Here is a 24,146-nt window from a genome sequence, read left to right on the forward strand (position 1 = left end):
TTATATAATAAATAATTAATTATAGGAAAAGTCAGTAAGAGCAATGATGTATTCTGACAACGGTATAATATTGCATCCCAATTTTATTTTTCTCGAAAAAGACGTTATATTTAATGCTGGCCTCACAGAGGCTAATATTTTATACACAGTGATACAAATGTTTAGGATTAGCTGTGCGGAGAAAGGTAGCAAAGCGCACACAGGCAATGTTTAGCATGTGCCAATGGCATTGCGCATTGCACCAGAGCGTTAATTTGAACGAATTCCTCATGTTTAACATTTCACTCAAGTCTATCTGAATACCAGTTCACCGGCAACAGCGTTCAGTATCCAAAGCAGATATTAATTCGCAATGAATACACATTATCAAGTTGCAGACAGATGCACTGAAATATCTGTCCAATCTACTTGCTACCTACGCTAATATTTCGACAACTTCACCCGACCAAGCAAAAGACTTCAGTACAAGATCTGCCAGCTCCCTCCTTCACTATCTCATGAGACCAACATCCTCAATCGAAAGAGTTACTGCATATCTGACCGCTATACGAAATACAATTCTACACAGGTTTTCAAAATATTCTACATATGCGTAATACTTACTGCTCCGCCACGAATAAAGACAGGCGTGAATTTGGGGAATTCTTGTAAATTTCGCCCAGCTATGTCTGGAAGGAAGCAGTTTAGGGACCGACTGGCACATAGGATGACAGGCGCGGGCGATGTTGATATATTGCAAACGATTCTGCAGTGGCAGGTTTACAACACAGAAGGCAAGGCTCGGCGGGCACTATATGCAGTTGTGAAGTAATCAGGGCAGCACAGGGCACCGACGTGCTGTGAAGAACACATACGCCGCAGTTACAACAGAGCCCAGTGAGCTTTGTGTTGGGCCGAAGCGGGAAAGCTGACGTTGTAATTTTCAAAGAGCACTCCACTTGTCCCCTACAGAGGAACTACGTCAGAGGTGTAGGAAAAAGAGTTATAAATAAGCGAGCCCGGCGGCTCAAATTGGGCAGTGGTGTCGCCATTCTGTATGCGTCTAGTACCGGAGAGAATGACGATTATTCAAGTTGAAGACCAACAACGACGATCTTTTGGTGATGGATATCAGCGGCCAATCGGCCCGCTGAAACTACCTCCTACCTCCGCTGCACGGATAAGTCATTGCTGCGGTGGGACACGTCGCACATTGGAGCTACAACAGGGCGAGGACCGAGAGGGCTGCTAGCCTCCGCTCTCTGGGTGACTTACGGCTGACTGAAAGCTTCCGTTCGCTGGGGCCGGGCCGGTGCGCGAATTCGCAGCCTCCCGAGTGCAGAACTGGCTGAGGACAGTGAACGAGCTGCCCTGTGCGCACAGCCGGAGCTGCTAACGTTCACTACAACGACGGCGGTCGGATGTTTCCCTTCGGCGCTATACATTGGGTCCGCAAGTCGCGCTTGAGGAAGCAATCAGCTATGTTCCGGTCTATCGGGCGCAGCTAACGCACGCGGCGCCCACTTAGCCGAGAATGAATAGGAGCGCTACGTCCGCATGGCTGGGCAACCGGACACCGACGCTGCGGATTCCGGGATATCGCGTTGGCGCTGACCCGCGCACGCTGTGCGGCACCATCGGCGAGTTCAGCACAAGGCCGGCTGTGCATCTTCGATGTAATGAAGTCAATGACACACTTGGCTGTGTTTCTCCGCACGATTCGGCGTAAGTCATTCCTCTCTTCCAAACCATTCCTCTCGTTCGTTCTGACATGCTATAACCCCTGAGCTCGAGAGTTTGTAACAGTATGTTTGAACAATAGTAACTGAATATTGTTTATTTTTCTTATTAAATGAATATAAACATAAAAAAATATGAAAACAATTCATGCAGTGGCTAAACTTTCTGTGTAACTCTGGAGAATTCTTTTTACTGGCACTCAGCAATCAACATATATTTTTATTTACAATAAATAGATATTATTTTTAACTGTATGTCAATTACTCTCATTTTGTAGCATATCTCAAGCGATAACAGATGATCTAGTGGCCGAGCGGTTCTAGGCGCTACAGTCTGGAACCGCGCGACTGCTACGGTCGCAGGTTCGAATCCTGCTTCGGACATGGTTGTGTGTGATGTACTTAGGTTAGTTAGGTTTAAGTAGTTCTAAGTTCTAGGGGACTTATGACCGTAGCAGTTGAGTCCGTTAGTGCTCAGAGCCATTTGAACCATTTTTTGATCTATCATTGGCATTTATAGCTTGTCTGTAACTTTTGTTAAAAATTGCTTAGGTAAAGATTCCATATCATGACCAACATAAGTGCATAACTGACTGTAGCGTCTCAGATGGTTTGTCTGGTCATAAAGTACAACTGATGGGAATAAACAATGTTACAGCTCTAGGCACGTTTATACAGAGCAGTGACGGTTATTAATGACGATGTACAATGTTTTAAGAATAAGTTAAAAGAGGTTGTATGCGGTACACGCAGGTAGAGATGGAACTATGACATTTAATACATTCTATAGCAGATTTGTGTCAATATTTGAATGCAGCTTTCCTAAAAAGTTATCCAGACTGTCTACTACTAAAAATGCAAGTAAACCATGTATAACGAAAAAGAATAAAATCTCATCTAATATCACAAGTGAAATTTATATAAAGGTCAATATAAGCCGAGATGTGACGTTAATTGCATTCTACAAAAAAAATTAGTGTACGTTTCTAAAGAAACTCAGTAAAATGTCTATACATACGCACATCCTGACAGAAATTAATAATGAATATTATATAATGAAAGCTATTTGGGTATATCATGAAAGGGGACGCAAATCCAACGGTTAGTGTACAAGATACCATAAATATTAAACTAAAAATATCAGTAACTGTTATCGACAATATTTAATTAGCGCTTATCTTTAATAATAACTTTCTAAGTGATAGCAGCAAAAATGAAATAAAATATTCCAAATGAAGAAGTAAGTGGGCATATTAAAAATGACATTCCACAAAACTTAAAGCAACTATAAATACCGCCGAAATTCTTTATGCTGTTCTTGGCATTTCAATAGAGTTTTGGAAAGTTGCACAACTTAATAAGTAACGTTATCAGTGTTATATATACTGCATCGCTTGCATAAGCCATTTGTCCAGGTATCTTAAAATATGCACTTGTTAAACGATCTGTTAATGAGAGAGGTGACAAGAAAGGCTTAAGTGATTATCGCCCACTTTCCTTACTGGCATCTTTTTGCAAAAATTCTAAAAAGTAATGTAGTCGAAAGTAGTCTCACATTTAAGCAGAAACAGTTAAGTTATCACATTACATTCAGGATTCCAGAAGGATTTATCCACTGAAAATGCTATTTCTATATTCACTCAGCAATTATTAAAAACCTTAAGGAATAAAATATGACCACGTGATATGGTTTGTGGCCTTTAATAGGAGTTCAGTTACGTAGATCATGTTATACTCTTAGGAAAACTTAAGTTTTATGGGAATGACGGCTTTACACACAACTCGCCGCCCAGTGTGGCCCAGCGGTTCTAGGCGCTTCAGTCTGGAACCGCGCGACCGCTACGGTCGCAGGTTCGAATCCTGCCTCGGGCATGGATGTGTGTGATGTCCTTAGGTTAGTTAGGTTTAAGTAGTTCTAAGTTCTAGGGGACTGATGACCTCAGATGTTAAGTCCCATAGTGCTCAGAGCCATTTTTACACACAACTGGTTTGCATCATTTTTAACCTGCAAAAAGAAAAAAAAAAGAAAAAGAAAATAAAATGCTGAATACTGCAGACAATGTTGGAAGGATAGAAATTTTTAGCTGGTGCGGAGAAATCACGAAGCGAATCCCCCAAAGTCCAATTTAGTGTCCATCGCTGTACCTTATATACGTATCATAATATCGTTCTACTTAACATTCATGAAGCAGAATTAGTAATTTTGCAGACGCTTTTAGTGTCAAAATAAACCTCCTTAGAGGAAAAGTAACAAAAGAGACTGTGGTTCTGTGAAAATAGATTCTCCCTAAGTTTTGAGAAAACACGCTATATTAAGTTCTAGCCAGCAAATAGTCATACTAAAAAGTGATGTGACAAATGAACAAGTGTCAGTAGCCAGGGTCTACTGCTACAAGTATTTGAGGGTACACGTTGATGAAAACTTGAACTGGATAAAGCATATTGGACTTCGTATAATTTCTAATCTGGGATAAAAAGGAATCACGGTCCAGATGAGTTTTGCATATTTACACTCAGTAATATCTTATGGAATAGTTTTATAGAGTAACATATTACTTAGAAGGAAAGCATTGATTGTACAAGTTCCTTGCCTTCTCTGAAAGGATTAAAATTTCATTTTGGAAATTAATTTTTTATCCCTTTTTTCCTGAAATTTATTTCCTTAGCTATCTTCTTGGTTACCTTTCCACATTACTCAGCGCGTAAATTTAGTAACATCGGAGATAAGCTACAACACAGTCTCACTTCCTGCTCAACTAATGTTTCTCTTTCATATTCTTCAACTCTTATATCTGCAGTTGTTTGCTGTACAAGCTGTAGATAACCTTTCGCTCCCTGTATTGTACCCCTCCTAACTTTACATTTTCAAGGTCAGTTTTTCACACAACTTTGTCAAAAGCTATATCTAAGTATGCAACTGCTATGAATGAAGGTTTGATTTCTTCAGTCCATCTCGTAAAATAAATGGAAGAGTTAGTATTGCCTCGCGCATTCCTACATTTCTCCGGCATCTAAACTGATCCTGCCCGAGATAAATAATTCGTGCCCGTATTCGGCAACCACGGATTTTCAAACTAATTACTCTGTAATATTCGCACTTTTCAACAATGATCTTCTTTACAAATGGAATTATTACATTCATACTGAAGTCTGTAGGTCATTCGTCACTCTCATATACACAACCTGACATGAAAGGTGAAGCCCCAGGTGAAGCGAAGGAAACAAAATTAAACCTCAAAGATTGAGAGCGTATGTGATGTTATTTTTTTTTTTTTTTTAAATCGTGTCAAACTTACAAAGATATATGTAGTATGAGCCTATGTATCAGTATGTGGTTACACCCTCTCTGACTTGAATGCCTGCACTGATTCGGCTGGGAAGCGTGCTATGCAGCCATTGTACCATCTCCTGAGGCAAGCTGGCCCTCAAATATTATAACTGGTCCTTGAAATGTTGGATACTGGCAATGTGACGAGGGCTGACGCCTGAGCTGGTCCTACACATGTTCTGTTGGGGCCATGTCTGTGAATCTTGCTGGCCACTGGAGCACCTGAATATCACGCAGACAGTTCATAGACACATGCTATATGCGGACGAGCATTACCTTGTTGAAAAATAGAGCAACGATACTGTCGCATGATAGGTAAGATCTAAGGACCTAGGATGTCCGTGACGTGCCGTTCCGTCGCCAGAGTTCCATGAATCATTAACTACCGTAACCAGAAGTCATAACCAGTGGCTTCGCACACTATGGTGCCACGAGTAAAACAGTTGTACCTCTCCAAAACTTCGGGAAAATGAGACCCAAGTCGCCGCCATACTCATCAGTGCCGGTCATCTGACTTAGTGAAGAGCTGTGATTCATCGCTGAACACAGTGTAACCCCATTCATCAGCAGGCCACGCTTCCCAATCATGGCGCCACTCCTTACACAGGCGTTAGTGTTGTGGTGTCAAATGAAGCAAACGCGAATTCATGGGACGTAATTCTACTGTCTGTCTGCTGCTATTATCCGTCAAACGATTCAGAATGCCACAAAATGTTTCAGGGAGTCCATTACTTGTTATCGCAAGACCGGCAGAGATGTGAAAGTGTTAAGATTGTTCTTGGTCCACAATACAGCAAACCTATCTTGTGGCGGGCAGGTGTCGTCGACAGGACGACGAATTTGCCTGCCCCCACATCCCTAAGCAAGTCCATCATCAGGGGACTGTCACATCTGAATGTCCCACAGATCTGTATATTGCGCTATTCGACTAGCCTGTCAAATGGAGAACCACAATGCCGCCTCTTCCAAACTGTCAGGTTCAGATAACATCTTCTCACACGACTGTGCGACATCTCCGTGTCCTTCACAGGATCACTCAAAGTCTTCTATATCCTACCACGACCGATAACAGTACTAAATACGAACGACACTAATGCACTGTGTTGGTCATTATACCTATCAAGGAGACTTGCAACTTTAATCACTTACACACGCGCTGATGGTGTGTACTTGTACGAAGTTAGGTTGGCATTTGATCATGTCCTCTGGTGCTACACCTTTTTGTCATGCATTGTATCTTAGACAGCAGATTGGTTAGTTTTCTCATGGCTGGCTGTCCCATGGATCCTAAATATTCTGCTGGAATGTCGTCTACTCCAAGGACCTTGTTTAGAATTATGTTTTTCAGCGGTCTTTCTAATTCTTTTCGCAGTATCATATGTCCCATCTCATCTTCATTTACTTCCTCTTTCCTTTCTATAATATTGTCTGCAATTTAATTTCCCTTGTATAGCCGTTCTATATATTCCATCAGTCTCTTAGCTCCCTCGTCTCTGCTTAGTACTGTATTGCCATCTGACCCTTCATAATACAGCTGCTTCTCTCTTTTCCAAAAGTGTTTCCTTTTTTTTTTTTTTTTTTTTTTTTTGTAGGTGACATCTATCTTTACCCTAGTCGTGCACATTTCTACAATCTTACTTTCGTTCCCTAACCATTCCTCCTCAGCCATTTTGCGTTTTCTATCAATATCATTATTTGCACGTCTTGCCTATTTTAATACCTGTGTTTTTATAGTATCTCCATTCGTCTACTAAATTCAGTATCTCGTTGGTTATCCGGGGATTTCTGCTAGGTCTTGTCTTCACCTAATTGCGCCTGTGCTGCTTTCTCTTTTCCATCTCTCAAGACTACCTATTCGTATTCTGTTGTACCATTTAACTCGTTGCAGTCAGTAGTTGCTTAACATTCCCTTTGAAACTCTCAGTTATCTCTGGTTCTCTCACTTTCCTAAGTCCCATTTTAATTTCCTATCTTTCTGCAATTTCTTCTGTTTTAATCTGATGTTCATAACCCATAAATTATGGTCGAATCCATACCCCTTCGGGATATATTTTGTAGTTAAAACCTGGTATAGAAAGCTCTGTCTTATCTTTATGTAATCAATCTGAAACCTTTCTGTCACCATATCTCTTCCACGTAAACAACTTTCGAGCGTGATTCCTAAACAAAGATTTAGCTGTAATTAATTTTTGCTCTGTGCAAAATTCTGCCAGCCAGCTTCCCCTTAACTTTCTGTCACCCACTGCACGTTCTCTTACTATTTTTCCCTCTTTTCCTTCTACTATCGAATTCCAGTCCCCAATCGCAAATAAGTCCGCATCTCCCTTAACGATCTGAATACCTCCTTCTATTTCGTGAGACATTCTTACAACCTCTTCATCATCTGAGGAAGTAGTTGGCATATGAACTACTATGAGGGTTTCTTCGCTTCGTGTCTATCTGGGCTATGGTAACGTGTTCACCTTTTGACGTTTTGTTGATAACACCGTACTCACGGAAACAGACACACAGGTCTTCCAGCCACCGCCTTTCACTAATTCCAACAATACCTCTCTTTAACTGTCTATTTACCTTTTTAAATTCTTTAATTTACCTACGAGTTTGATGGTTGTTCCGACACGTAACATGTTAGATTATTTTTCCTGGCGACAACATCCTCCTTAGTATTCCTCATCCGGATATCCGAATAGGGGACCATATTATATCCACAATATTTTATCCATCATTATTAATCCATACAGCAGAACTTGATAACCTCCGAAGACATAATGTCTGTAGTTTCCTCTCACTTTCAGCTGTTCGCATTAGCGATATAGCCACATCTCTGACAACCGCGTTGTCGACGGGAAGTTAAAACTTAATATTCCTTCCTTCCTTCCGACAGATCTAAACCATGTTTCCTTTCGTTACAAGTCCAGAATAATCTCTCATCCAGATTGTTGCCACTGTGAATGTTGGACATGCTGTTTCTGCTTTTCAGGAAACATATCTTAATTTGTCATTTCTAAAGGTAGCGCTCCGACGTGGTTGCACCAACTGTATGGCTGTCTGTATGTTCGAAGCCACACCAACGTCTCAAGACCCACATTTCATGATGATTTATGGTCTTTACCGTAGCAGGTTGACTTTGATGCCTCGAATATACAGATAGCCATGTAGTAGATATAATCACATCAGAAAGGTATCTTTAAAAAAGCCAGGCTAACGTCGTTCCTGAATGGCAATAACAGCAATTTCTACAGTTGCGGGAATAACAGTGTAGATGTCACTAATCTGGCCTTGTAGGCCTCGAAGATTAGGCAACATGGTGTTGCTAAGTCGGGACAAAAATTTCCGCGGAGGTGTTGTAACTGCCTTTTCATGCTTTGTGGCTCTTTAGTAGATAGAGGAGCGAGGAACAAGTGCGGTTCGTGTACAGAGAATTCAGATATTAGTTTATTCTACGTCTATCATCAAGTACACTGAAGAGCCAAAGAAACTGGTACACCTGCCTAATATCGTGTAGGATCCCCGCAAGTACGCAGAAGTATAGCGCAACACGACATGGGATGGATTCGACTAATATCCGAAGTGGTGCTGGAGGGAATTGACACAATAAATCCTGCAGGGCTGTCCATAAATCGGTAAGAGTACTAGGAGGTGAAAATCTCTTCTGAACAGCACGCTGAAAGGCATCCAAGATATGGTCAATAATGTTCATGTCGGGGTAGTCTGATGGCCAGCGGAGTTGTTTAAACTCAAAAGAGTGTTCCTGGAGCCACTTTCTAACAATTCTAGACGTGTGGGTTGTCGTATTGTCTTGCTGAAATTGTCGAAGTCAGTCGGAATGTACAATGGACATGAATGGATGCAGATGATCAGACAGGATGCTTACGTACGTGTCGCCTGTCAGAGTCGTATCTAGACGTATCAGGGGTCCCATATCACTCCAGCTGCACACGCACCGCACCATTACAGAACCTCCAGCAACTTGAACAGTCCCCTGCTGACATGAAGGGCCCATGGATTCATGAGGTTGCTTCCATACCAGTACACGTCTATCCGCTAAACATAATTTGAAACGAGACTCGTCTGACCAGGCAACAATTTTACAGTCATCAACAGTCTAATGTCGGTGTTGACTGGCCCAGGCGAGGCGTAAGGCTTTGTGTCGTGCAGTCATCAAGGGTATACGAGTGGGCCTTCGGCTCCGAAAGCACATATCGATGATGTTTCGTTGAATGGTTCGCACGCTGACACTTGTTGAAGGCCCAGCTTTCAAACCTGCAGTAATTTGCGGAAGGGTTACACTTACGTCACATTGAACGATTTTCTTCAGTCGTCGATGGCCCCATACTTTGAGGATCTTTTTCCGGCTGCAGGGATGTCGGAGATTTGATGTTTTACAGGATTTCTGATATTGACGGTACACTCGTGAAATCGTCGTACCGAAAAATCCCCACTTAGTCGCTACCTCGGAGATGCTGTGCCCCGTCACTCGTGTGCCGACTATAACACCGCATTCAAAGTCACCTTTAATCCTGATAACATGCTATCGTAGCAGCAGTAACCGATCTCACAACTGCACTAGACACTTGTTGTCTTATACAGGCCTTGTCGACCGCAGCCCCGTGTTCCACCCGTTTACATATCTCTGTATTTTGAATACGCATGGCTATACCACTTGCTTTGGTGCTTCAGAAATGGTTCAAATGGCTCGGAGCACTATGGGACTCAACTGCTGTGGTCATAAGTCCCCTAGAACTTAGAACTACTTAAACCTAAGCAACCTAAAGACATCACACACATCCATGCCCGAGGCAGGATTCGAACCTGCGACCGTAGCGGTCGTGCGGTTCCAGACTGCAGCGCCTTTAACCGCTCGGCCACTCCGGCCGGCCTTTGGTGCTTCAGTGAAGTAAACGTTATATACAACATTGTTTGCTGTAGTCGCAGCGTCAGTTGCTAAAAGTAGATTTGAATTTTGAAATATACACAGATACAGAGTTTTATAACTCAGTCAGTTTGAAATACAACAAGACAACGAGGACGGAGAGCTATGAAATTTTGTAAATGTTATGAAATGGGAAACCTACAAAATGGGGATCTGTGCTTCGATATTTGAACTTAAGTAGACCTGCCGCTGGAGCTCCAGAGAGCGAATGCTTCCAAATTATTGGCAGTGGTGTAAGAGTTCGTGGCAGCGCCCTCATACCGCGACGGCTATAGGAAACGGGACAGAGTGACTGGCAGCGAGCGTATTTTAAAGTGCGGCCGGCCGGATGGCGGCCGATAGCGCAGGAGGATATTTATAAGACTGACACGGAACTGACCCTTATTAATGATGAGGAGAACGCCCATCACAGAAAATGCTGAAACCAGTGATTTCGATGCACCTGCCGGTTGCTATCACATGTCTGCTCAAGAACATCTTCCACATCCTCTGCCCTCCGCACTCATTTGTGTCTTTACACTTGAATGAGTAAGAGGAGCATGCATAATAGCGTCCACTTCAACGCAACACAAAACGGTGCTCACAATGAAACAGTAAGTGTTCATGGCCGATCCGTATCCTGCGAAGCATAGTTCATGGGAAACTTCGCGCATCTGTTTGTGCAAGAGCTTAAGACTGAAGTGTTTAGGTAAAACCTCCCGCAAAGTGTATAACGCAAAACTTAGTCACAAAATGGTACCAAACGGGAATCGCAGCGAATAAAAACCATAAGAATGGGCAGACCCGCGTCAGTCTTACTGTAGTTATTTTCCAAGCTAGTTTTATTTTGCCCAAACTATATACACAGTGTTTCAAAATTACACCGACATTCGTCGATGGCATCTCGAGAAACAAAATGAGGATAGCGCCCCACGTCCGGGAACGTCCTCCAATGAGCCTACAGAGCGTGGAAGTCATAAGTACCGGCGCCTGTATACTGTATGTATGTTTATACGGGATTGTTCCTTGACGACGTTACAAATTTTCAGGGGGGATGGAGAAGGATAAGTGTATCAATTTGAAGTAAGGAACCCTGGTCTGGAAAGGAAAGGGTCGAAAGTTACAAGTGAAAATCGTTCTGGTACCTCTGACAGTGGAGTACATGTACCGGTACTGTTGTTGATTGTAGGGTAGGCAACTTTCAGAGGGGAAAAAAGTCCGTTAATCATAGGCTCTAAAAAGCATACCTGAGAAGCTATGAGAACTTGTTCATCTTTGCTACTGTGAAACACATCGCCATTGGAGCTCTCAATATACAGGCGCCGGCAACTACAGTAACAAAGCTCTGTAGAGTCGCTGGATGACGTTTGCCGAGACAGGTTCCTATCCGCATTTTGTCCGTCAAGACAGATTCTTCATCTCCTCAAAGTTTGTTGGTGTAATTTTGAAACACCCTGTACACAGGATGTTAAAAAGAAGTATTTCATACTTTGGGTAATGGAAGCACAGACCAAAACCAGAAAAAAATTCCCTTAAGCATGGGCTTAAAGTGCGTATCTTAAGATCTATGAGCACTTGATCATCTTCATTACTATGAAACACGTCTCTTTTACTTCAAGCTTTTACCTATGACGAACGACCTACAGAATATAGTACACAAATGAATAAACAAATTTGAGCACAATGTTCTGTTACTATGAAACAGCATGTAATCTGCCAGCTATTAAATAGACCTGTTATAGTGAGCTTCGCTAAAGGAGGAGCTCAGTATGTTGTCCATTCGTAGTAACACATTCTTCTGTCCGATGTCTTAGGTAATTACGCACTCTCTGATAAACTCCAGTTTTATCATGGATGCGATGGCAGGCCTTAATGACGCGTTACTGCAGTGTTTTAACATCGTTAATGAGTCCTGCGTCCACCAAAGCTTTCAAGTGTCTCCACAATCACAAATAAAAGGGATTAAAAGCGGGGACGAGCTGGCCAACGTGTTTGACCTCCCCTGCCCTGGCCACTGAATATCTGTGTAAGGTGTCCTCGGATACTTCAGACAAAATTGGCTAGTGCTCCGTTATGCATGAACCATATCTCTAGCGGAACAGGCAAGTCGTTTGATAGGAACTGATGGTACCTTGCACCAGTTGACCTTCTTGGCAGAACTGCAGTCTGTGAGGCTCACCTTGTCACCCAAGGGCTTGGAGACGCTCTGGATCGTCCAGACTATGGAATGATTAGCCCTGACAGATACTGAAATTCTACGTACACGTGTTCCAGGATCTTCTTCTAATCGTTCAAATATTTCAAATGGCTCTGAGCACTATGGGACTTAACTTCTGAGGTCATCAGTCCCCTAGAACTTAGAACTACTTAAACCTAACTAACCTAAGGACATCACACACATCCATGCCCGAGGCAGGATTCGAACCTGCGATCGTAGTGGTCTCGCGGTTCCAGACTGTAGCGCCTAGAAACGCTCGGCGACCATGGCCGACTTCTAATCGTTGCAGTAGTCGGTCCCCCGCAACAGGAGTACGAATCGTTTAAAGTTCTCCACGATCCGCCGTTGTTGGAGTTACGGAGGCAGAGTCTCGTAGGCGCTGAAAAAGACGTTTAAATAACTGTTCAGATGATAACCTACGTTCTGAACGTATTTCGTCATAGAGGACACGGAATCGAAAGGTTGTTTCCATTTGGCAGACTATAATCGAAGATTATGTCTGCCGATTCCCGTGCTGAATAATAGGTTCTAATTACGCTCATAAGCACACAGACAAAATTACAATATTAAGGCATTTCAGAAACTAATCAATACTGAGTCCTTTAGCATTAAGACAGCGGCCTTGCCCCAGTGGTAGCACACGTTCCCGTCAGGTCAACGAAGTTAAGCGCTTTCCGGCTTGCCTAGCATTTGCACGTGTGGCTGCCTGGATCTACCGAGCGCTGTTGGCAAGCGGGGTGCACTCAGCTTTAGTGAGGCCGTCTGAAGAGCTACTTAAATGAAAAGTAGCGGCTCCGGACGACAAAGCTGACGACCGCCGGGAGAGCGGTGTGCTGCCGGCGTGCCTCTCCATATTTGCGTCCGGTGCCGCCTATTAGTTGAGGATGAGGCGGCGGTCGGTCGGTACCGTTGTGCCTACCGAGGCTTGTTCGGGGGGAGTGTTTAGAACTAACATATTTTCTGCACTTACCCAAAATTGTGAACATGGTTTAGAGTAACAACACTTACAGATGTTTACTGGAAGCTGCAACCCTGGACAATAACATAGGAATATGTGCTCATATACACTCCTGGAAATTGAAATAAGAACACCGTGAATTCATTGTCCCAGGAAGGGGAAACTTTATTGACACATTCCTGGGGTCAGATACATCACATGATCACACTGACAGAACCACAGGCACATAGACACAGGCAACAGAGCATGCACAATGTCGGCACTAGTACAGTGTATATCCACCTTTCGCAGCAATGCAGGCTGCTATTCTCCCATGGAGACGATCGTAGAGATGCTGGATGTAGTCCTGTGGAACGGCTTGCCATGCCATTTCCACCTGGCGCCTCAGTTGGACCAGCGTTCGTGCTGGACGTGCAGACCGCGTGAGACGACGCTTCATCCAGTCCCAAACATGCTCAATGGGGGACAGATCCGGAGATCTTGCTGGCCAGGGTAGTTGACTTACACCTTCTAGAGCACGTTGGGTGGCACGGGATACATGCGGACGTGCATTGTCCTGTTGGAACAGCAAGTTCCCTTGCCAGTCTAGGAATGGTAGAACGATGGGTTCGATGACGGTTTGGATGTACCGTGCACTATTCAGTGTCCCCTCGACGATCACCAGTGATGTACGGCCAGTGTAGGAGATCGCTCCCCACACCATGATGCTGGGTGTTGGCCCTGTGTGCCTCGGTCGTATGCAGTCCTGATTGTGGCGCTCACCTGCACGGCGCCAAACACGCATACGACCATCATTGGCACCAAGGCAGAAGCGACTCTCATCGCTGAAGACGACACGTCTCCATTCGTCCCTGCATTCACGCCTGTCGCGACACAACTGGAGGCGGGCTGCACGATATTGGGTCGTGAGCGGAAGACGGCCTAACAGTGTGCGGGACCGTAGCCCAGCTTCATGGAGGCGCTTGCGAATGGTCCTCGCCGATACCCCAGGAGCAACAGTGTCCCTAATTTGCTGGGAAGTGGCGGTGCGGTCCCCTACGGCACTGCGTACGATCCTACGTTCTTGGCGTGCATCCGTGCGTCGCTGCGGTCCGGTCCCAGGTCGACGGGCACGTGCACCTTCCGCCGACCACTGGCGACAACATCGATGTACTGTGGAGACCTCACGCCCCACGTGTTGAGCAATTCGGCGGTACGTCCACCCGGCCTCCCGCATGCCCACTATACGCCCTCGCTCAAAGTCCGTCAACTGCACATACGGTTCACGTCCACGCTGTCGCGGCATGCTACCAGTGTTAAAGACTGCGATGGAGCTCCGTATGCCACGGCAAACTGGCTGACACTGACGGCGGCGGCGCACAAATGCTGCGCAGCTAGCGCCATTCGACGGCCAACACCGCGATTCCTGGTGTGTCCGCTGTGCCGTGCGTGTGATCATTGCTTGTACAGCCCTCTCGCAGTGTCCGGAGCAAGTATGGTGGGTCTGACACACCGGTGTCAATGTGTTCTTTTTTCCATTTCCAGGAGTGTATTTGCTGCATTCTGTAGTTCATTCGTGACAGCAAAGAGTTTGCAGTAGAAGATTTTTGTTTCACGGTAGCTAAGACTAACAAGATCTTATATCTCTTCAGGTATGCATTTTAAAGTCCCTGTTTACTCGATATTTTTGTCTTGATTTTGTGCATACTATCATCTCTCAAAATACGAAATACTTTTTCCTAACATCCTGTGTGTATCTATGGTGTTCAACTCTGTGTCAGTTACGACACACCCATGTAAAAACAGATAAATGTAATAGTTTACGCCTAAAGCAGAAATACCTGAAATAATTTGGTTCTTACGCTATTTGTGCACTTATTTCAGTGGAAGTCGATGTAACAGAAACCTGTCCCAGTAAACTGCTAGCGTGCTGGATGGTTGGAGAACAATACAATATTATCGTGGTACACGAAGGCGCCGTGAAAAATGAAGTGCGGCTAGATGAAGCCAGTGGCCGGAATGCGTTGCTTGGATTTACGGTGACAGCAAAGCTGCCGGCGGGATTCGAAGCACGTGGCGAGTCCGTCTGACTTCGCTCAAGGCGCCGCTGTCCGGTTCTGGTCCTCTGCTTATCGGGTTACACGTTTCAAACGTCAGGTCCGGATTATTGTCTGCGGTACACTTTGTGAGTTCCAGCGCGATCTTATTAAATTACAATGATCCGTATAATTCCAGGGATCCGTGGTAATTGGCTATTACAGCGGAGCAGGGTTACTCGCAGGGAGCGGCTGCGGGTGAATCATGGCCTTTCGCCAGATGGGCGTACTCTACGGTAAAGCGGCGCGAGATATACGCCGAGGCGACATGTCGACTTTCTAGCAATTACAAACGTCAATATATGAATTAAGTGTCTGAGGTCAATGTTTTGTGAAGTACGAGGCTCGGAGCGTTTACGATCTACGGCCTCACCATATAGCTGCGGCTTATTCCACGCTTTGTGTTCAATTCATTTTTTAATGCTAAAGATAGAACCGTGATTTGTCAGCGACGCGGCGACGGCTGCTATACGCGGAACGTAACACCGCAGAATAACACGTAATAATGTTCTATTTTATAACGCCCTCGAATATATATATCAAGCAGCAGGTACAAAATGATAAAAATGATGCAGAAGATAGACTGTGTAAGAGGTGCACAACGCACAGCCACGTCTGCGCACGCACTCGCTCGTAAACAGAGCGAGACTACGAGCTGGCCGACATGCCCACCCCGACTAAAGAGAATTACAAAAGCTGGCTAAGGTATCACCGTTCAGTTCCAACATATTTACACCACATTTCATTTATTTCTGTACCATGATCTGCACAGGCACTTACGCTCTTCTTCTTCTTCTTCTTCTTCTTCTTTGCTTTTTGCCTTTTCTCTACGGGATCGGTGTTGTTATACGGGTTTTGACAATGCTAGTTGGGGGCCGGATGGCCCTCTTGCCGCCACCTCTCCCTGTGCGACGGAGTCTGTGAACTCCATCTGTCTGTGTCAAGAGTAAAGAACATGTTTCCAGAATGATATTTTCACTCTCCAGCGGAGTGTGCGCTGATGGGGCGTGAGTCGTGCTTGGGTAGCTCAGTTGGTAGAGCACTTGCCCGCGAAAGGCAAAGGTCCCGAGTTCGAGTCTCGGTCCGGCACACAGTTTTAATCTGCCAGGAAGTTTCAGTAAAGAACATGTTCAGGTGTGAGAACGTTTCCCAAAACGTTTGTTTGCTTGACGAGTATTTGAGCCGAGACGTGGGTGTTACCATGGCGTTTACCTCATCGGATGCGGGAAACCGCCTAAAACCATATCAAGGCTAGCCGGTTCATCAGTCTTCGTCGTTAATCCTCGAGGCAGTTTCGACCCGTTGCTCGCACTGCTCTCTGAATCAGAAAAGCGGTGCTTTAAAGCTATCACCTCTCCTGCTAAGTTACATTCTGTAACCAGTGATAAACAGGTATAATGATAATAACCACTGATGGTCCACATTGTGAGGCGAATCCAAAACAGCAAACTAACCTCACATCAACGCGAGCTTAATGGACAAACTATTACTCACTCCCTTAAAGAAGCGTACTGGTCACTTTGGAGCGCTGCACTTGGTGAAGAACAGGTGTCAGGCGTTCGTGTGACCCCTCACCACTGCGTAATTGGTTCAAATGGCTCTGAGCACTATGGGACTTAACATCTGTGGTCATCAGTCCTCTAGAACTTAGAACTAATGAAACCTAACTAACCTAAGGACACCACACACATCCATGCCCGAGGTAGGACTCGAACCTGCGAACGTAGCCGTCGCGCGGTTCCGGACTGATCGCCTAGAACCGCTAGACCACCGCGGCCGGCGCTGCGTAATTCTTGGCAGTGAAGTGCCAATCGGTTGTATGTTATAACGAAGTAAGATGGATGGACGTGAAGACCTGGCAGAGTGGTAGAAATGAGTTATTTTGTTTGGATGTGCCAATGACTACAACATGACTGATGTTTTGCGCTTTGTTGTGTATCATCGTGGCTGTCCAACGTTGCTATTAGGAAAGATGCATCACTCTTAGCCATGTAACACAGTGTAGGAATAGTAGTCGTAAAAGCATCCTAACACACAAGAACCGGAGGCGAGTGTCACAGCTTCTCAATCAAACTCGGTTTTGAACACGACAGGAATTATTGCTATCAGTGAATACAGGTCTCTCCCAACCAGTTCCCGAGCTAACATCGCCAAGTGATCTGCTTGCGACGGGCATCGTAAGTGAGTAGCGGGTACCTCGCTAAAGGCAATTGCTCACAGGAGCATACAAAACTGTACGCATTCCACGGGGCAAACAAAACGGCAGCTGTACAGTAGCTAACGTGGAGAGAGTGCTGTTGTGGTATAAGCCGGGAATTTACTCCTTTGCAAATGATTGAAGGCATTGAGTACACCAACAAGCTGATGAGGCGCTTAAAGTGAGTGCAATGTGCAGAGGTAGTGGTTCAGTAATCTTCATTGCGATAAGGTCTGCAGGAGCGATGAGTTTTTTAATGATTTCGTGGTGCCTTCAGCTGCCATTCTCTATATTTCATGTACGATTGTACAATTTCGGAATTATACATCAGTGACACTTGTGATTTTGACACAGGAACAAGTCATATCTGCACATATACTAGGCGCATTATAACTTACTTCTTTAGTAGTATATTACGTCATGTACATTCTTGCTCCTGTGACTGTATGTTCCGGTCACAAAATCAATTGAAAAGGTTTTTCGCTATTTTAGGAGCACGTTACTTTCGAGCAGTTGTTCCAAGGCTCTTATTAATAAGGTCGATGTTTTAACGTACTTAACACTGGAAATATTATAATTTTTTACAGAAATTTGTTAATTAACCTACTTATACCTTTGTTGTAGGTGGTTCTCTGATGTGGTGTTTTGTGGATGATTTTCTTACCGTGATGACTGGGTCCACTCATTCAGGTTCCATACCTGCAGTGGTGAACTCGCTCCGCTTACTTAAACGCCGCACAAAATACATGTGACGCTGAAGACTTAACGACCTTAGCTCCAAACTGCCCCAGTGGACCATAGCCGGTCTCTAGAGAGCGGGTGTGGCCGAGCGGTCTGGAGCCGCCCGATCGCTACGGCCGCAGGTTCGAATCCTGCCTCGGGCATGGATGCGTGTGATGTCCCTAGGTTAGTTAGGTTTAAGTAGTTCTTAAGTTCTAGGGGACTGATGACCTCAGATTTTAAGTCCCATAGTGCTCAGAGCCATTTGAACAATTTCTAGAGAGCACCTGTACAGAAATGATCGGCTTTATCCGAAGCCAGTTGGTGTCGGTCTTGTCAAAAGCATGGGGAACCGTTGACAAACTTGTATTGCCATGTAAGAACAACACACGTCGCATTTATCTTCTGTGTGCTATTTGCGAAGCAGTAATTCACACAAAAGTGGTAGCCTATGTCCCAGGAAAATTTTTATGGCATATTTTGTATTAATATTACGTTTTCAAGTGTCACATGTTTGGCAGGGCACCATATTATCGGCATGCCTCGTGGTATTTTATGGACCTCGAAACCTTATCTTACGGACATTTGTGTAGTTTCATCTGGTGAGTTTAGATCATTCGAGCAATGAGTGGTTTAGACCTGGGTTGTCTTCTACATGACCTCGACTGCTGGGTTACTTGGCACCTTTATTCGAATGAGTTGGGTACCGTAATCGATAAATGATGTTGGGTACTGAATGATTTCTTCTAAAATTTGTCTCACTGTGCCATATACCCTACGTAATGGAAGTGGATGGACGGAGATTTCAACCAGTTTGTCGAATGCGAATCCAGTTCATACAGTTTCCGATATACGACACCTCAAATGTTAACGGAAGTTGACTGTTTTTGTATGGAAGAAGGTGGTCATGCAGTACTGCATATTTCTCTTTATGGAACTGTGACTCCACAGGTGTTTAATATTCATATATCACACAATTTTTTGTAATAGGTAATGAAGTCTCTTCAGGAAACCGTAATTTGAATTTCGCTATGAATGGAAGTAAAAATTTTGAGTTGTTGTAGTTAGCGGAAATCACGGAATCATCCAATGGCTTTTGTGAAATTTGGCGTAGAAATTATTCGATCAGACATTTACGTGAGAAGTTCAACGGAACTCCGTTTTCAAGACGGAAGCGATCTCCTTTGTGGATTATGAGTTAGGTATACCGTGGAGTGATGTGGAAAGAAGGTGAAAGTGGTGTTGTGCTGGGATCGGAGTCTGTTCAAAGCATTTTGGTTCCTTTGAGTTGTGTAAAAAGACCGACTTAAGAAGGAGCACTTTCCTTACTCTAACGCGTTAATGATGCTCAGTTGTTTGTGTATTTCATTTCCTCAGTTTATTCTTCTCCCTTAAACGTTGAGATGGACAGTGGTAGATTCACGGTTGAAATGAACGCTACCTTTGCGGTAGCCAAACTCCGATCAAGTGTGCAGTTTTTTGAATCTCCTGAAAGAATGAGTAGAGGAAAAGAGCTTGAACCCAGTCTGTCTGGGAGGGGAAATCAGCGTGAACTAAAGTTAAATGCTGGATAATCATCGTGGGCCGAATGAATCAGATGACGTTTATGGAGATCCACAAAATCCTTAGAAATCCAAGCTGACTGGGTAATTACTGGTCATATGAAACTCAGCTAGCTCCGTTCGCCTTGAGTTGCAGAAGACTGCAAATAGCAGGTACCAGGCTGACTTTCCCAAAGATTTCTCGATATTTACACGCCATCGTTAACTATTCGAAATACATTATTACAGAAGAATGGAACAATTAGTTTTAAGACTTTTCAGGATGCATAACGCGATGCGACGTTCTTACACGAGACACGTCTTCAAACTTACATAAATGGGATGTGACAGGACCGTAACAGTTATGAAACTTGATAACCAGACTGGAATATGAGCGCAGCTTGTGACACTTCTAGCTCTTGCATCCGTGACTACTTTATTATTTGTCAAAGTGTTGTATATCCTGTAGTAGACATCTGACGGCATTAGGCTGTACTGATGGATGCATGCGAGCATCAAATTCAACGCCTGTCACGTGCACACGGTACTATAGGTTGCTTTACTTAGGAGAGCGACCCTACTACGCTCGACTACGCTAGAATGCTGTATGCGCGCCAGAATTTGTCACTTATTTCTTATTTATACAAAACAGATTTTATACAAAACACGGTCGGTGATTACTTCCGTAGAAACTTCCAGGCTGAGAAGCCGTGGTCGATATACAAAGCTATTCTCTGACATTACATCTACGACTCCGGGAGACATCTTCGGTGTTAAAAACGGCAACTGAAACAAGAACTCGGTGGATTACCGAATTAATAGAGCCGCAAAGAGGGCAATACCATTCGTCACGTGATACCGACTGAGTGATAATCTCGGGCTAGCACCATCGCTCTCGATTAAACATAATCGATCCTCATTCCGTTGGTGCATAGCCGACATTCATACTTTATCCAACTTTACGCACTGTTCCTTTCTCTTATTACTATTACGGTGTTTGTGAATGTCTATGGCCTTTCAAGACATGCGCGCATGGTAACGCGCTGTCTTCGATAAAACGATCGTCTCACTGAATTTTATTTCGTAATTTCCATCTCTGGAGCCACGTTCTGCTACGGCCGATTTGTCCGGATGTGCTAGGCGGTGGTTCCTTTTGTGTTCGGCTAAGCGGGTATTATTACTTCTTTTCGTAGTACCAATGTATACTTGCTGAAAACTCCATGGAATTGTGTATACCCCAGGTGTCACTCGCTAATGGCTGCTTTACATCGTTTTTTAACATTTTTCATCTTTTGGTGGGTCTAAAAATCGTATCAAATCCATAATTGGTCAACACTTTCCCGACCCGAGCCTAATCTTGTTAATAAACGGAAAGAAAATGTGATCTTGTTAATAAATAGAAAGAAAACGTTCTCAGTTGTCGGCCGTTGTTCCTAATTAGTCATGGTTTATCTCTTCTGGACTGAGTGCTTGAGCCACCTTCTTACTGGAGTCACCATTTTGTTTATTAACCGACCATAGGCGATACAGCTCACCTTTTAAGTAAACCAGCTCACAAATTTTATTAGCCCTGTCCACCAAGGTTTTAATGATATATCAGTTTTGTTTTGAGGATTGGTTGCGTTTTTTACGGAGGTATAGATCAGTGTGTGTTGCTCTCCTGTGCACATTATGGCCACAAGTCTTGTCCACCCGTTTGATCGTACATCAATCCACATGGCGTTAATGGACAGGAGGTGTATTCCCATCGCTCCCATAAACTCAAACCACACAACAACTTAAATTTCACCGGCCATTGCGTCAATCGTACTGACTGAATGGACGGCAGCGGTGGTGGCAGAACGGCCATCATCGTACACAGAAACTTAGAGCACACGAACATCGAGCTCCCTTTACTTGAAAAACTGGAGGCTACGGCCGTCAGGGTAAGTTCAACGGAGCTTACACAGTGCTAATATCGGTCTGCAACAGACCTAGGAACATTATCACACGAGATATCAGCTCAGTACTCAACATAGCACCGCGAGTAATCGCTGCTGGTGATCTAAACGCCAAACACCCCGACTGGAATTCACGTATACGAAACGCCAACGGCAAAAAACTAAACGAACATTCACTATATAGAAACTACATCACACTTGCACCGGCTGAACCGACTTATATTCCTTATCAAAGGAATCATAGGCTAGACGTGTTAGGCATGGGCCTCTTCAAGGGCATAACAGTAACTCTCAACCTTGAGGTTGTAAACGATCTGCCCTCAAACCACACGCCTGTAATAGTGTACATGGAAGAAACACTGCAGAACAACGAACCACGCAGGATACTGAACTATAAGCGTGCGAATTGGACTCTGTTCAAGGAAACGCTTGATAGTCGTATTCCTGAAACTCACGAGATTACACAAACAGAACAAATCGAAGCGGCTGTTGTAGCTCTCACCACTGCTGTCCAAGACGCAATTGACGGCATTACCATTTCGACCACCACACCACCACTCAGCGGCGCTGCCTCAAGATATACTGAACAATATCTCATTGACAAACCGTCTCAGGAGATATTGGCCGAGGACCCGGAACCCGATGTATAAACTGCACGTTAACAGGCTCCAGGGAATCATACGGGAAAAAATACGTACATTTAAGTGGACTCAAAAACTCGCTAGGATGCATACCACACGTCCTGGAATGTGGCATACCGACTCGTATGCCTCCCACACTCATACCGCACCAACAGATGTTTCAACACTGACATTCAGGGTAAACAATCGACACAACATATTATCCAAGCAGGGGTACCACAAGGTAGCATCCTAGGGCCCCTCTTGTTTAATCTCTACATTAATGATATTCCAACGACACAAAACACGACGGTGGCCATCTACGCGGATGACACAGCCATCCTTGCGCAAGACTGGAAGCCATCAGACATTAATAACAGACTACAGACAGCACTCAGAACTATCGAGCCTTGGTTGGAGAAGTGGCATATTAAATTAAACGTCGACAAGTGCGAGGCAGTTCTGTTTACTCGCAGGCGAAATTTACTGCGCAAACACCAAACCTGCAGACCAATAACACTACATGCAAGCCCAATACGCTTCACTGCGAAAGTCAGATACCTCGGTGTCTGGTTAGACCGGAAGCTTACATGGGGGGACCACATAAAACACATGACCAACAGGGGAAACACGAGGCTCAAACAACTCTATCCTATGCTCAATAGGAATAGTACACTGAATAGGAGGGTGTCAAGGACATTATACATGACACTGATTAGACTGCTGATGACATACGCAGCTCCTGTGTGGGGATACGCAGCGTCCACACACCTGGACTGGCTCCAGAAAATACTGAACAAGGTATTACATATCATAAGAAATTCTCTCCGATACTTGCGAACAGCGGTCCTTCGCCGAGAATACCGACTGGAGACTCTCCAGGAGGTATTCAAAAAACTCTCCACACGACTGTGCAAGAAATCACGTCACTCGAACAATCCTCACATCCTACACCTGGGCAACTACGACCACAAACATAGATGGAAACCCAAGCGCCCAAAGACACTCCTTAGGGACTAACCATCTATGGTAATTTCGTAACTACGCAAACGACACAATGAGGCGAACCCCTGCACATTAGCCACTGACTAGCTCGCTAGCTAAGCCTCTGCCATGAGAACTGACAATCGCAGGGAAGCCAAACACGATTCACAAACAAACTCCCAATACATATCACACTGCCAGTTCTTCTGAGGACCATCGAACTGACAAACCTACAACGACATGGTTATGTTACAGGAGCAGCAGCAGCAGCAGCTGACCCAGGAGACATCGTCGGCCCAGCAGCAGCAGCGCTCACCTCCTCGACACGACTGATCATTCTATGACAATGTGGCATTGCTTCTATGGTACGTACGGATAACATCGCAGCTCCTCGCTCCTGCGATCTCCTCGGGTCTAAATACTAACAATGCAGAGGTGACAGTAGACCTTTTGAGTTGGTCACCATGCATGTGCGAGCATGGAGGGGCTCACACCTTTGATTAAAAAAATAGTTGAGTTGTTTATTTCTCTCTTTCTCTATCATAAAGTTAATTTTGGCGACGATACTTTTCGAGCGTACAAATATGACATCCATCTCCTCTTCTGCCTCAGTACAAAGATATAAACCATATAGCGGTACCGCTTAGATGGTCTTTTACGAGACGTCTGCAGCGTCCGTTGTTCCAAAATTTCCATCAACAAATTGGTAACAGCTGGCTAAAGAACGCTATCCATAGCCACACCGTCAGTTGCTATACTAGAAATACGTTGTAGTGAGTCAGGGTCTAAGCAAAGGTACTATGTGAATAGAAAATATATTTGCTATCAATGAAATAGCTTCGTTGAAAGGACCATCATCAACAAGGACACAAAATCAGTACTGACAAGAATACCACTTGAGCCCATTTCGTGTCTTTTTGTTCTTTAATAACAGG

The sequence above is a fragment of the Schistocerca cancellata genome, chromosome 4 (assembly GCF_023864275.1).
Source record: "Schistocerca cancellata isolate TAMUIC-IGC-003103 chromosome 4, iqSchCanc2.1, whole genome shotgun sequence".
NCBI classification, from domain to species: Eukaryota; Metazoa; Arthropoda; class Insecta; order Orthoptera; family Acrididae; genus Schistocerca; species Schistocerca cancellata.